Source organism: Barbus barbus (assembly GCF_936440315.1).
Source record: "Barbus barbus genome assembly, chromosome: 1".
In the NCBI taxonomy this organism is placed as follows: Eukaryota; Metazoa; Chordata; class Actinopteri; order Cypriniformes; family Cyprinidae; genus Barbus; species Barbus barbus.
The window spans coordinates 34985800-34998346 of NC_136729.1; the positions used below are offsets into that span (position 1 = coordinate 34985800).

Genomic DNA, 12547 nt, shown 5'->3' on the forward strand with positions numbered 1-12547 from the left:
CCAGGGGTCACCACCTCCCGGACTCTATTCCCCTAACTCCACACACCTGTCACATATCACACACACCTGTCACATATCACACAATCCTGTCACAGATCACACACACCTGTCACATATTACACTCCCAGCTGTTCCCCATTGTCATGGACTATTTATACACCACACTCCCGCTGCTTTGTCTGGTTGTATTAATTGTATTTGTTTGTAGGTTGTGGATGCAAGCACCTTCTGTTGCTGTATTTGTATCCCTTTCCAGTTTCGGTTTGAGTTATTTTTCAGATCCTGTCTGATCTGTTTCTATTTCCATTTTTGGATTGTGTCTGCTTTTTGTTTATTAAATTGAGGTTATACCTGTGTTTGGACCCAGACCTTGTCTTTTCCATGGCGCTCTTGCAGCATCCCGTGACAGTTATGCTGTTCGGTGGGCGTGAACATATAGGAGAGGTTGCTATGAGGTTACACTGAAAACTGAGGATGTTAATTGAGAAAAACAGTGATTCTGAATGTGTATCTTCAATGAATGCTTCTGGTTTGCTATGGCTGGTTAAATTGATTGTGTTTGATGTCACACTTGTTAACTGTCAATGCAACAATTCTTGATTGAAATGGAACTCTCTTTCTCCCATTGTTTTGTCCTTCACATTCTTCTTTAACATTTTTCTCCAAGAATTTACATAGTTCCATTTATTCCCAATTATTTGTCCTTGTACTCATTCTCTAACTGCTTTCCCTGCCTCATCTAAGTCTTTGTGATTTAGCAGATGTTTTTGTATCCGGTCACTGCTGACGTCTCTAAATGTATTTTTACTGGACGCATGTCTTTTGTTTTATTCATTTCCATTTATTTATTTAGTTTGATGTGGCTGCTAAGTGCCTCTCTGTCAATGTTATTTGATGTTAACAAATTATGCCAGGCCACCCAGAATGCTAAAACCCAGCATAACCAAACCATTAGCTGACAATATGTGCAATGTGTGGACTTGAAGTTAAGCAGAGGGTTTTGATTAAAGCACCCTGTTCAGGGTTTTTTTTCCCCCACTACTATGGCTCAAGGCAAAAAGGCTGCTGGCATTGGAGCCTGTAACAAAGAAACATTCTTTGTAAGAATGTTTTCTTACAAAGTGCATAAAAGCTCTTAATCTTGACATAAAAATATAAGGTTAGATGTTAAGATTTAGAACATTGCTGACAAATTTTCAGAGATGAAAATCTTTGACACACCTTTGAGTTTTTATTTTTTTGTTTTTTTACGTTATTTTATCATAGCGCTGTAAGACATCTTACTAGGCTCAAGAGAACCTAAAGAGAACATTACACATACACGTGCTGGAAACGCTAACATCTTTGCCTCTAGTTAGCACTTGGCATTCACAGTGTGAAGCTGGTCTGTGGTGTGTATGTCTTGTATTAGCACTGGCTGTTATCTCCAGTGTGGGCTTTGCACTGCAGGGGAGATGACAAGTGCAGGCCATGCACTGCTGAAAGAGATCAAGACAAAGAGAGAAGCTGGGTGTCAGCGAAGAGAATAGAAAGTAGGTAGCTGAAGCTCTCAGCAGGGTTGGTCAGTGGTTCAGGAAACTAGAATGATAAAGTTGTGAAAAGTGATCGTTCTCTGTTCCTTCGCTGGTGCATTGTAAAGAAAAACAAATGCAAGAACTGAAACAACGTGATTAATTTCTGCGCATATGCCAAGCTGGGTCAGAAAAAAATAACCCAGGCTCATTGGAAAAACGTGCCTGTGGCGACATTTCTACAAAATTATGTTTCACGAGTTCACACTTACATATAATAATAACGGAGCAAGTTTATGCGTATTTGGCGTGCTGTCCAGGGGGAGGGCTCCGAGCTCGGTAATCATTCCCGAGCCCGGGGTACTCCCCTCGACCGGGGAGAGGGTACGAGCTCGGCATTTAGCCCGGACCCAAAGTGCTCCCCCCCTGAGTGCTCCTCCCTGTGCTGGGGTAGGAACCGGCTGTGGTGAGGAGTCGGGGTGGTGGAGGGATGTCGGAAGACGAGAGATAATGACGGTAAGACTGCTTGGTTATTTATAGGGATACTCTCTCGTGCTGATTGGATAGGTGGTGTGATTGCTGATGATGAATTGGCCGTGTTAATTATCTGCGCGTGCTCCTCCCGAAATTTGTTAATAAAACATCACTTCACGAGTTCACACTTACATATAATAATAACGGAGCAAGTTTATGCGTATTTGGCATGCTGTCCAGGGGGAGGGCTCCGAGCTCGGTAATCATTCCCGAGCCCGGGGTACTCCCCTCGACCGGGGAGAGGGTACGAGCTCGGCATTTAGCCCGGACCCAAAGTGCTCCCCCAAAATGCTATTATTGCAGGACAGCAGCCGAAGAGGGGCTTGATAACCCCCCAAAACTTGCATGGCTTAGGCTGAAGGGATGCTGGATACTGCTGTGGTAGTGGTATTTCTGTGGAATCTGGAAATAGAGATGAGAGGGAGGTAGAGATGCAGGCTCCTGCGGGAGCAGTCACTGCAGCGGCAGTGGAGAAATACAGGTAGGGCTCCTGCGGGAGCAGTCACTGCTGCGGCAGTGGAGAATTATAGAAAAGGCTCCTGCGGGAGCAGTCACTGCTGCGGCAGTGGAGAATATAGAAAAGGCTCCTGCGGGAGCAGACACTGCTGCGGCAGTGGAGAATTATAGAAAAGGCTCCTGCGGGAGCAGTCACTGCTGCGGCAGTGGAGAATATAGAAAAGGCTCCTGCGGGAGCAGACACTGCTGCGGCAGTGGAGAATTATAGAAAAGGCTCCTGCGGGAGCAGTCACTGCTGCGGCAGTGGAGAAATACAGATAGGGCTCCTGCGGGAGCAGTCACTGCTGCGGCAGTGGAGAATATAGAAAAGGCTCCTGCGGGAGCAGACACTGCTGCGGCAGTGGAGAAATACAGGTAGGGCTCCTGCGGGAGCAGTCGCTGCTGCGGCAGTGGAGAATATAGAAAAGGCTCCTGCGGGAGCAGACACTGCTGTGGCAGTGGAGAATTATAGAAAAGGCTCCTGCGGGAGCAGTTACTGCTGCGGCAGTGGAGAAATACAGATAGGGCTCCTGCGGGAGCAGTCACTGCTGCGGCAGTGGAGAATATAGAAAAGGCTCCTGCGGGAGCAGTCACTGCTGCGGCAGTGGAGAAATACAGATAGGGCTCCTGCGGGAGCAGTCACTGCTGCGGCAGTGGAGAAATATAGAAAAGGCTCCTGCGGGAGCAGACACTGCAGCGGCAGTGGGGAAATACAGATAGGCTCCTGCGGGAGCAGTCACTGCTGCGGCAGTGGAGAAATATAGAAAAGGCTCCTGCGGGAGCAGTAACTGCAGCGGCAGTGGGGAAATACAGATAGGCTCCTGCGGGAGCAGTCACTGCTGCGGCAGTGGAGAAATATAGAAAAGGCTCCTGCGGGAGCAGTCACTGCTGCGGCAGTGGAGAAATATAGAAAAAGGCTCCTGCGGGAGCATTCACTGCGGCGGCAGTGGGGGAGTATGGACAAGGCTGAATGTAGTGGTGTTGAAATGAATGGGGTGGGGATGGGCCGTTGAAGGTTGATATAGGTGATGTTAGGAGGGGTTGGCTATGGAGGGTCTGAATTTCGGGTTCTCAGGGATGTATATCATTAGAGGGGTAGGCCGATTAGTGTTTGGTGAGCTTCCTTGATCGAATATAGCTTTTGAAAGCTTCTGACGACCAGCGACCAAGTGCTTGAATCTGCTGCTGGAAAAGGCCTTTATGGGCCGCTGTGGTTGCTGCGCCTATTCGGAACGAATGGCTGGAAAAGTTTTCGGCTGGGGTACCAGACAGGAGCAGGACTGACTTAAGGTGCTTTTGGAACCAGAAGCGAGTGACGGGGCGGTTGGAGTCGTCTGTAAACAGGGGGTCGGATGGGAGTTTGGCCTGTGATTTCCTGAGGTGGAGGAAAGCTAGGAGGGCTTGGTATGGGCGATAGGAGGTTGAAGATGTAAACAAAGTGGCCTTCTTTGACTGATCTGTTTTACTTGCTTAATGAAGTAAGAGATAGTTTCATCGTCCGGCACCGCTAGATCAGAAATGGTGGGGTGACTTTTTTACTAGACAATCAAGCGGGCGTGAGCTGGTGGATTTGGACGGAGATGATTCTGGGCAGGGGGGGAATGGATGGGTTGGTGAAGGGGCATGAAGTGGTGGAGTGGGAATTGGATCGGCGGACCGCACATGTAATGTTACAGCGGCCTAAAAATATTCTGTTATGGAGTTCGGTGTCCAGGGCTCCCCAGTAAGGGGCTTGATTCCGCTGGGCTACTCGAATGGCGCATTTAGCTGCAAATAGTTTATGGTACGTATAGAAGTGGGAGCCTCCGTATGATAATGCGAGATAGTTGCCGAGCTCGCGTCTTCTGTGGGGAAATTCGGTGCAAATAACTTCCGTTTAGCAGTTGGAAGTGATCGTGAATTCGGTGAATGATAAGATACGTGACGGGTTGTTAGCGGTGTTCTTTAAAGTGACGGAAGATTCATCAATTCGGCGATCAGCGGACGGAGGTAAAATTGGTGACAAAAAGGAAAAAAGGTCTATATCCGCACCTGACAAGATCTGTGTCCTGATGGAGTTGGCTACGGGGCTGGTTCCAGTGCGAGCACATTGGCGGGATGGGTAGGGGTGTGGCTGAAGAAAGTGAGAATGGACCTCGGGAGGAAAGAAGGGAAAGTTAGCCGCCAAGCAGCTAGCGGAGGCATGCTTGTGCTTGGGAAACTTCGAGGATTGGAGGAAAGGGAGGGGAAGGGGGAAAGGTGGGCGCTGGGGCTTGCGCTGTTAGCGGCTGCGTGCTTGCGCTTGGGTAAGCTCGGTGAGTGGAGGAAAGGGAGGGGAAGAGAGGGGGAATGGCGGGCGCCGGGGCTTGCACCGTGGTTAGCGGAGGCATGCTCGCGCTTGGGTAAGCTCGGTGAGCAGAGGGAGGGGAGGAGAGGGGGAATGGCGGGCGCCGGGGCTTGCACCGTGGTTAGCGGAGGCGTGCTTGCGCTTGGGTAAGCGCGGTGAGCGGAGGAAAGGGAGGGGAAGAGAGGGGGAATGGCGGGCGCCGGGGCTTGCACCGTGGTTAGCGGAGGCATGCTCGCGCTTGGGTAAGCTCGGTGAGCAGAGGAAAGGGAGGGGAGGAGAGGGGGAATGGCGGGCGCCGGGGCTTGCACCGTGGTTAGCGGAGGCATGCTCGCGCTTGGGTAAGCTTGGTGGGCAGAGGAAAGGGAGGGGAAGAGAGGGGAAAAGGCGGGCGCCGGGGCTTGCGCCGATTGCGGAGGCATGCTCGCGCTATACGTGTGTGGTGGGGCTGCTCAGTGTTGCCAACTTCTTTCGATGGAAAGTAGCTAAGCCAGTTTGAAAGTCGCTAAATGTCGCCAGATGACGTCATGCGCTAATTAGCATATTCGTGACGTCATCACGTCATATTGCCTTTACATTTGTTTGTCTCTCTGTGCTCATACTGTATTTTAATGCAGCCAAATTCTGAATAAACTGTTTTTCTTTATATATATTTTACTGTTTATGTTGTCAGTCAACGGGATAAATATGAAATAGTGACTGAAACGCAGCCCTTTAAGGATACATAACCATATGTATGGTTATGTAGCTCTCCCTCCTAAGAAGTTAGTCTGCACAAAAATCCTGATTTATAATTGGGCCGTCGTCTGATGAAATCAAATAATACACACAAGATAAGACGAGACAATGCCTGTGCTGTGATTTCGGCTATATTTGTATGTAAAATTAGAGAAGCAACATAATAGCTATTTGAACTGAACGCGCTACTTACTGAACAGAGCAGATACAGAGAAAGAGGTGCGTGCGCGCTGACCTCGCGCTGTTGCGGCAGTACCAGCGATCGCGGAGACTCGCTAAGTTAGTCAAAGTTGCTAAATTGGCAACACTGGGGCTGCTGGCCATGGGTAGGGGAGGGGATTTGGAGTGGGGCGGGGCGGGGCGGGGCCGGGGCTTTGGGTGGTTCCTCGCCGCTGGCGGAGGTGTGCTCGCTCTGACGCGGCGGCTTGTGCTAGCTCGGTGGCTCGAGGTGGAGGGTGGGGGCTGGTGGTAACGGCATCCGAGGTGCGGCCTAAACTTGCTGAAGGCCTTCTGGTGCGGCCTAGTGGCCGGAGGCCCGTCCCAGAGGGAGTGGTTCTGGTCGTGAATAGGGAACGCCGCGGCCCTGGCTTGTTTTAGTCACTGCTTGGACAGAGGTGAAGAGTTTGGAGGCTCCCCGGACTGAAGAGAAGCGTAGAGGGCGAGGAGATCCGCTTTGTAGAACGACTTGAAATGATTATGCTGGCGCTGGTGAGTACCTGGCGAAGTCCTGCCACGGTCCAATTTCCGCGGCTGGGGTGTAAGAAATGGCTGACGTGAAGGAGGATGCTGGAGAAGGTGGATGACGCCTTGAAGATGCAGGTGATGGCGTGCCTCGACGCCTGGATGTATGAGCGGGTGCTGCGCGGGAAAGCCGGCGGCCCAGTGTTGCAGCCGTGGGCTCGAATGTGATGTCCTGCGAAGCGCTGGTGCAGAGGACGGCTGCTGGTGGTGCAGGAGGATCCGTGGTTTCCAAGGAATTTTGTTTGCGAAAAGTTCTGTCTCTGACATGATTTCTTCGAATGGGTGTGCCAATGTCGGAAGACGAGAGATAATGACGGTAAGACTGCTTGGTTATTTATAGGGATACTCTCTCGTGCTGATTGGATAGGTGGTGTGATTGCTGATGATGAATTGGCCGTGTTAATTATCTGCGCGTGCTCCTCCCGAAATTTGTTAATAAAACATCACTTAGATTGCATCTTGCACATTTTGATACTTTTTAAACGTGAAAAGTCCAGTGAGTGGTACTAAAACGCATTTGGTATTGTCCAAAACAGATGAAAGTGATTCTAGCAATGTTATATTAAATTGATTGTTGTGTGTGTCGTGGCCTTTTGAAAATTAAATGGCCGGTGAATGGCGTGCAAGGATCGATAATCGATAAACTGCCCCTGTAATCATAATTTGGGTGAAAAGGAATAAAATATGTTGGTGTATATGAAGAGTTGCCGTGCATTATTCTCCAGCGCGATCTGAACCCTTAACACGTTTTGTCAAAAAAGCCGGTATTGTCCACTTTCAAGGTATCGCGAGTTCACGTTTTACTGCAGAAGCTGACAAGCACCCTTGTTGTTTTTGAACACAAGCTGATAAGTCCGTTTTACTGAATCAGCATGCTGTATTCAGGTGAGGTGACAAGGCTACTTTCACTTTGAAAAGACGTGCTAGCTGAAAGGAGTTTTGTCAAAGCTGACTGAAAGTGATCGAGGATCGATAATTTCGACAAACTTGATGAACCTGTGATATCTTCTTCAGGGTGAACAAGGAAAATAAAAGCTGAAACATTTTCACGGGACCTTTCAAAAGCAGCTCGTTACAATGGTAAGGGAAAAGCTCTGTGTATTGCGTGTAATCACATCCATAAAGTTTATTATCACAACAACAACAAGCGTTTGTCAGGCATCTACATTGTCATCTGAGGAGATTACAAAGATTAAACAAGTGTTTTGTTTTGTTTTTTACTCTAAAACATGAAATGTGGAGTTATCTGCTTTTGCCAAAAAACGACTGTTGGAGTACTTTTAATATGTAAAAAAACACATACTTTCAATTAATTTTGTAAATTACCTGTATTTAAGTTATTATTACTTAATCAAAACAACCCAACTGCAGGTTGATTGATTTTACTTGGAATGCGCAATTAAAAAAAACATTTAAAAAAATGGAGATATCGGTTTTGTGCAAATGAACTCTTCATAAATAGTTGTTTTTGGAGTTTTGCAACAAAAAAAGACACTTTTTCTTAAAGCTTGAATTATTACTTTTTTTTGCATGTAATAAAAAAATATGAAGATATTAAAGGGATAGTTCAAATAAAAATGTAATTCTGTCATTAATTATTCACCCTCATGTCATTTCAAACCCGCAAGACCTTTGTTTATCTTCAGAACACAATTTTTTAATGAAATCCGAGAGCTTTCTAATCTCTTTCTAATTTCTAATAGACAGCAATGCAACTACCACATTCAAGGCCCAGAAAGGTAGTGAGGACATCGTTAAAATAGTCCATGTGACATCAGTGGTTTAACCCTTTCTGGGCCTTAAACGTAGTTGTTTACGGATAGTCAGAAAGCTCTCAGATTGTTTTCCGAAGACATACGGGTATGGAACGACACAAGAGTGAGTAATTAATGACAAAAAAAAATATTTTTGGGTGAACTTTCCCTTTAAGTATAAATTTCATGGGACAGTATCATAATTTACTTACACTTAAGTCATCTCAAACCTCTTTGACTTTCCTCTGTGGAACACAAAAGAACATCCAAAATTTATGTTTCCACTGAAGAAAAACTGTTAAACAGGTTTGGAACAACACGAGGGTGAGTAAATGGGTGAGATAATGTATATTTTGGGGCTGAACTATTCTATTTAATAGGCCAACAAAACCCAAATCCTTTTTGTTGAGCAGAGTAAATAAAACGTTCTAGAGGAATAGAAACCAATCGCTTTAGTCTTGAGAGGTTATCTGGGCTTTTTGATAGGGTTAACCTTCATCATGTTCAAATTCATGTTCTACCTTTTAATGTTGCCATCAGAATGATCTACAGATTTGTTTTCTTTTCGACGTGTGGCATGTCCTTATAAATCACTGCAAACAAATATCTTTGTCATTCTGACAGTCAGCAGCTCCAATTGGCTGCCAAAGCCAGGTGGCATTATTGTTTCCATGCCAACAAGTTGTCTGGACTAATTCATTAGCTTGTGCGACTGGAAAATTGCCAGATAAGGTCTGCTAGTATATTTGAAGTTAGCAAGAACGCATACAACTGATATTAGCAAATATTGCAGAACATTATGCGTACCAATTAGGTAATCAAAATTAACTGCATTTAGCCTTGAAGTCTAGTCAACTGAGAGGATTTAATTAGCCTAGAATCCAATTAACAATATCATGACTGTTGTACTGCAAATGGCCAAATTTAATTATGCCTCTAGCAAACCCAGTGCTTTGTTGAAAACAAGAGACGTTCACGTAATGAGATGAAGTTGTAAATACTGTTTGAATGTTTGAGTGGTCATCCTCTTCCTCACAAATTAAGTACAGTGTTTCGTGACACAGTAATTGTGAATTATACTAAATATGGAAGAAAATGGTGGGTGGGTGAAATCTTTGAAATTCCTCAAACAGAAGAAATCTTTCCAACATCATACAACCAACATATATCCATATGCCCCGATAGGTTTCTCTTGTGCCATCATCAGTTGAATTATCATTAATATATATTATTTCCACTGATTTCTTCACCCCAAAATTAAGTTGGCATCTTTTACTTATACCGTTATGACATTTCAAACCCATAATCTCTATCTTCTGTGAAACATGAAAGGAGATCTAGCTGCTTTTTTCCATATAGTCAGATAAAAATGGTCACGTAGACTGCTTTTATACAGTAGTACTTCATGCTGTTTTGTTCTTCTTGATTAGATTATATCTGCCTATTTTGTCCTAGGCAATGTAATTCATAAAGTGTTGCAACCTAGAATATCTGCACATTGGCAAAAGGTACCCTACTAAGTGCTTGACAGACTGACAGCCTCTTAGGGTTAGGAATAAGGATAAGGTTTCAAACATGTGATATTATTCCCTGCGTTGTTTATAGACCTGATAATAAAAGGTTGCAGAGGTCTAAAGGAATCATTTGAAATGAGGTGAGAATGTCACCAGAGTGGCGTTTTGGTAGTGCAAGGCTATAAATCGCTACAGCTATGTTTCCCTTATGATACTGCCCTGGATGACAAGTTCATTCTTGGCCATTCTGTTGCCAGCCTATTAGAGATGAACCAGTTTGTGTGTTTGATTTGGCTGAGCGCAGAAACATTGTAAGAATAAATTGTATATGTGTGTAAACATCAATCAAACTGGTTTTAATTAGTCAAATTGGGCCAGAATTTGCTGCAGGCATGTAAAGTAGAGCTGGATGTCCTTTATTTTAGGCTACATCTCACACACACACTTTGGGACTGGGTGAAAAATAGCACATTTTCTCATCTCTTTTTTGGCCCATCTCTTTCAGACACATACACGGTCATGGTCACAATAAGCACTGAGCCAACTTTAACCTTCTCAAATGATATAGGCCATTGGGATCCGATTATGTAACCCAGATCACTAAGGTTACAGCCATTCACTCTATAAAAGTCTGTTATTGTTTTTTGGGTGTTTTTTGTATGTAAATTAGGTAAAAAGAAAAGCATTTAAAGGGATAGTTCACCCGAAAATAAAAAGTCATCATTTTCTCAACCTCATATCACTACAAACCTTTCTGACTTTATTCTGTGGAAAATGAAAGATTTTATATATACTGAAGTCCATACAGTGAAAGTCCATGAAATCCAAAATAAGACTGGACCAAACTGACTTTCATTGTATGAGCATAATAAACGCCTTTTTTAAGAAAGTAAGTCATAAAGCAACGGGGTCAGTAAATTATTTTTGGGTCAGCTAACCCTTTAAAACTACATGCACAACTGAATGCCTGCATGTTTTAGCATTTTCTAAAAAGACAGAATTGTCAGAATTAGACATCAATGATGCAGATTCCTCTCCATTATTCAGAAGTCCTGGGTTGGTTTGGCCAATATAACTGCCTATTGTGTCTGTGTTCCCAGAACCTGCTGTAAGCCTGTCTGTTGCTGTGGGTAAATACAGAAGGCAGAGATGTACACAGTGTCTGTGCAATCATCCATTCATCCATGCACACACACACACACACACACACACACACACACACGTGGCTCAAGTCATCTTATCCCCCTCATTTCACCTAAGCCATTCTTAAATGGGCTTTATTGGCAATTAGATAAATTCTGGCAAAGTACTTACATGACAAAAATACTGCTAACGCGCACATTACAGACACAATGTCCTCTCTCTTTTTCTCCAGCTCTATCCATTGTGCTCACTCACTTTAGCTCTTCCTCTCTCTATGTCCCGCATCAGCACTCTTACAGCAGTGCTGTCCGTCCTATCTCTTTCCCTCAATCCGCCTCTTTCCCTGTCTTTATCTCAGCCTCACACACTGCCCTTCCTCAGCAACTATCTCAAACTGCAGATAGGACATGATAATGGAAAAGAGGGAGAATAATTTAGCAATCAAGTCCCCTGCCCTCTTTTTATGGCAACAAAAGAAGGGTAAAAAAAAACGTATGCAACTTAAAAAGTAACTATTTTCATCTTACCTTTACTTAGAGTGCGTAACAGTGCTGTACACTGTCCCTTTTTTATTTTTGAATGAAGCTTCTGGATTCAATACAAGGTAAGCTAAGTCGAAAGCATTTGTGGCATAATTCTGATTACCATAAAATACAATTTTGAGGTTTATTGTGTAGTCCTGGTGATAAGGGTGCAAAATTGGATATATATTACTGTTAGAAAAATTGGAGATGGTAAGATTTAATTTTTATTCTTGAAAGAAGTCTGTTGTGCTCACCAAGGCTGCATTTATTTGATTATAATTTTTCGTTTTAATATCCTGTAATGACAAATCCTCCTAATATGCTGAATTGGAGCTTAGGAAACATTTTGTTATTATCAAATGCTGATGAACAGATGAAAACAGCATATGTTTGAAACAGAATGTTTTTGTAACTGTAAAAAAATGTATTTACTGTCACTTTTGATCAATTGCACCCTTGCTGAAAAAAATGACCTAAAACATTTGAATGGTAGTGTAACTTTTTCACACTGAAATCATGGTTACACACACATTGTTTAGATACTGTTGCAACAGTAAGTAATATAGCATTTACAATTTGTACCATTCACTGACATTGTAAATGCCTCAAAGATTTGTTTTTGATGAGCTGAAATTAATGAGTTTAAATTCATTTTTGTGGTCAACATAATGCCATGAATATGGTCAGTTAAGCATAACTGGTAATGACCCTTTATATTGCTTTAAGGATATAAAGTCAAGGTAACAATTGTTGCTTTGGCAAAATATGAGACAGTAATAAACAGATATTAAAATGGTTATTAATATCAGTGGTTCCCTTATTTTAATCTTCATTTCTATGCTCAGTAAAAATTCATTTTAACACTTAATGACATTGACATTGAGTTTACTCCAACAAAAAAAAAAACGTATCTTTTGTTTTTCACTGCTAGTATATTTCATGAAAAGCAAAAAGAAACATTTCTGGCAAAACAACTCATTATTGTCCTTTTCATCCATTTCTCCAAACAAAACATATTTTAAAACAGAATTTATTCATTGATTCTGTGGTTTTGGAATGGCATTTTTTAAAATGATTTTTTTTTTCTTCTATAATAGTCCAGCATCCTTGCCGCCAACATAATAGTCACAGAACACATTCCTGTACTAGATAGTGGTGGTCACATGATACAGTAGATCCAGTGGTGTCATAAAATTACTTTTGATTATTTTTTTGTGCATTAATCCACCCACTCACCTACACACTTACAAACACATACACACATACAGGC

General features: G+C 43.6%; 1 pseudogene across 1 annotated transcript in view; it reads left to right on the plus strand.

Moving 5' to 3' along the window:
- Window positions 1-12547, plus strand: part of LOC306870258 (pyruvate carboxylase, mitochondrial-like) — a 373186-nt pseudogene that overhangs the window by 195848 nt on the left and 164791 nt on the right. The window lies entirely within an intron of this gene.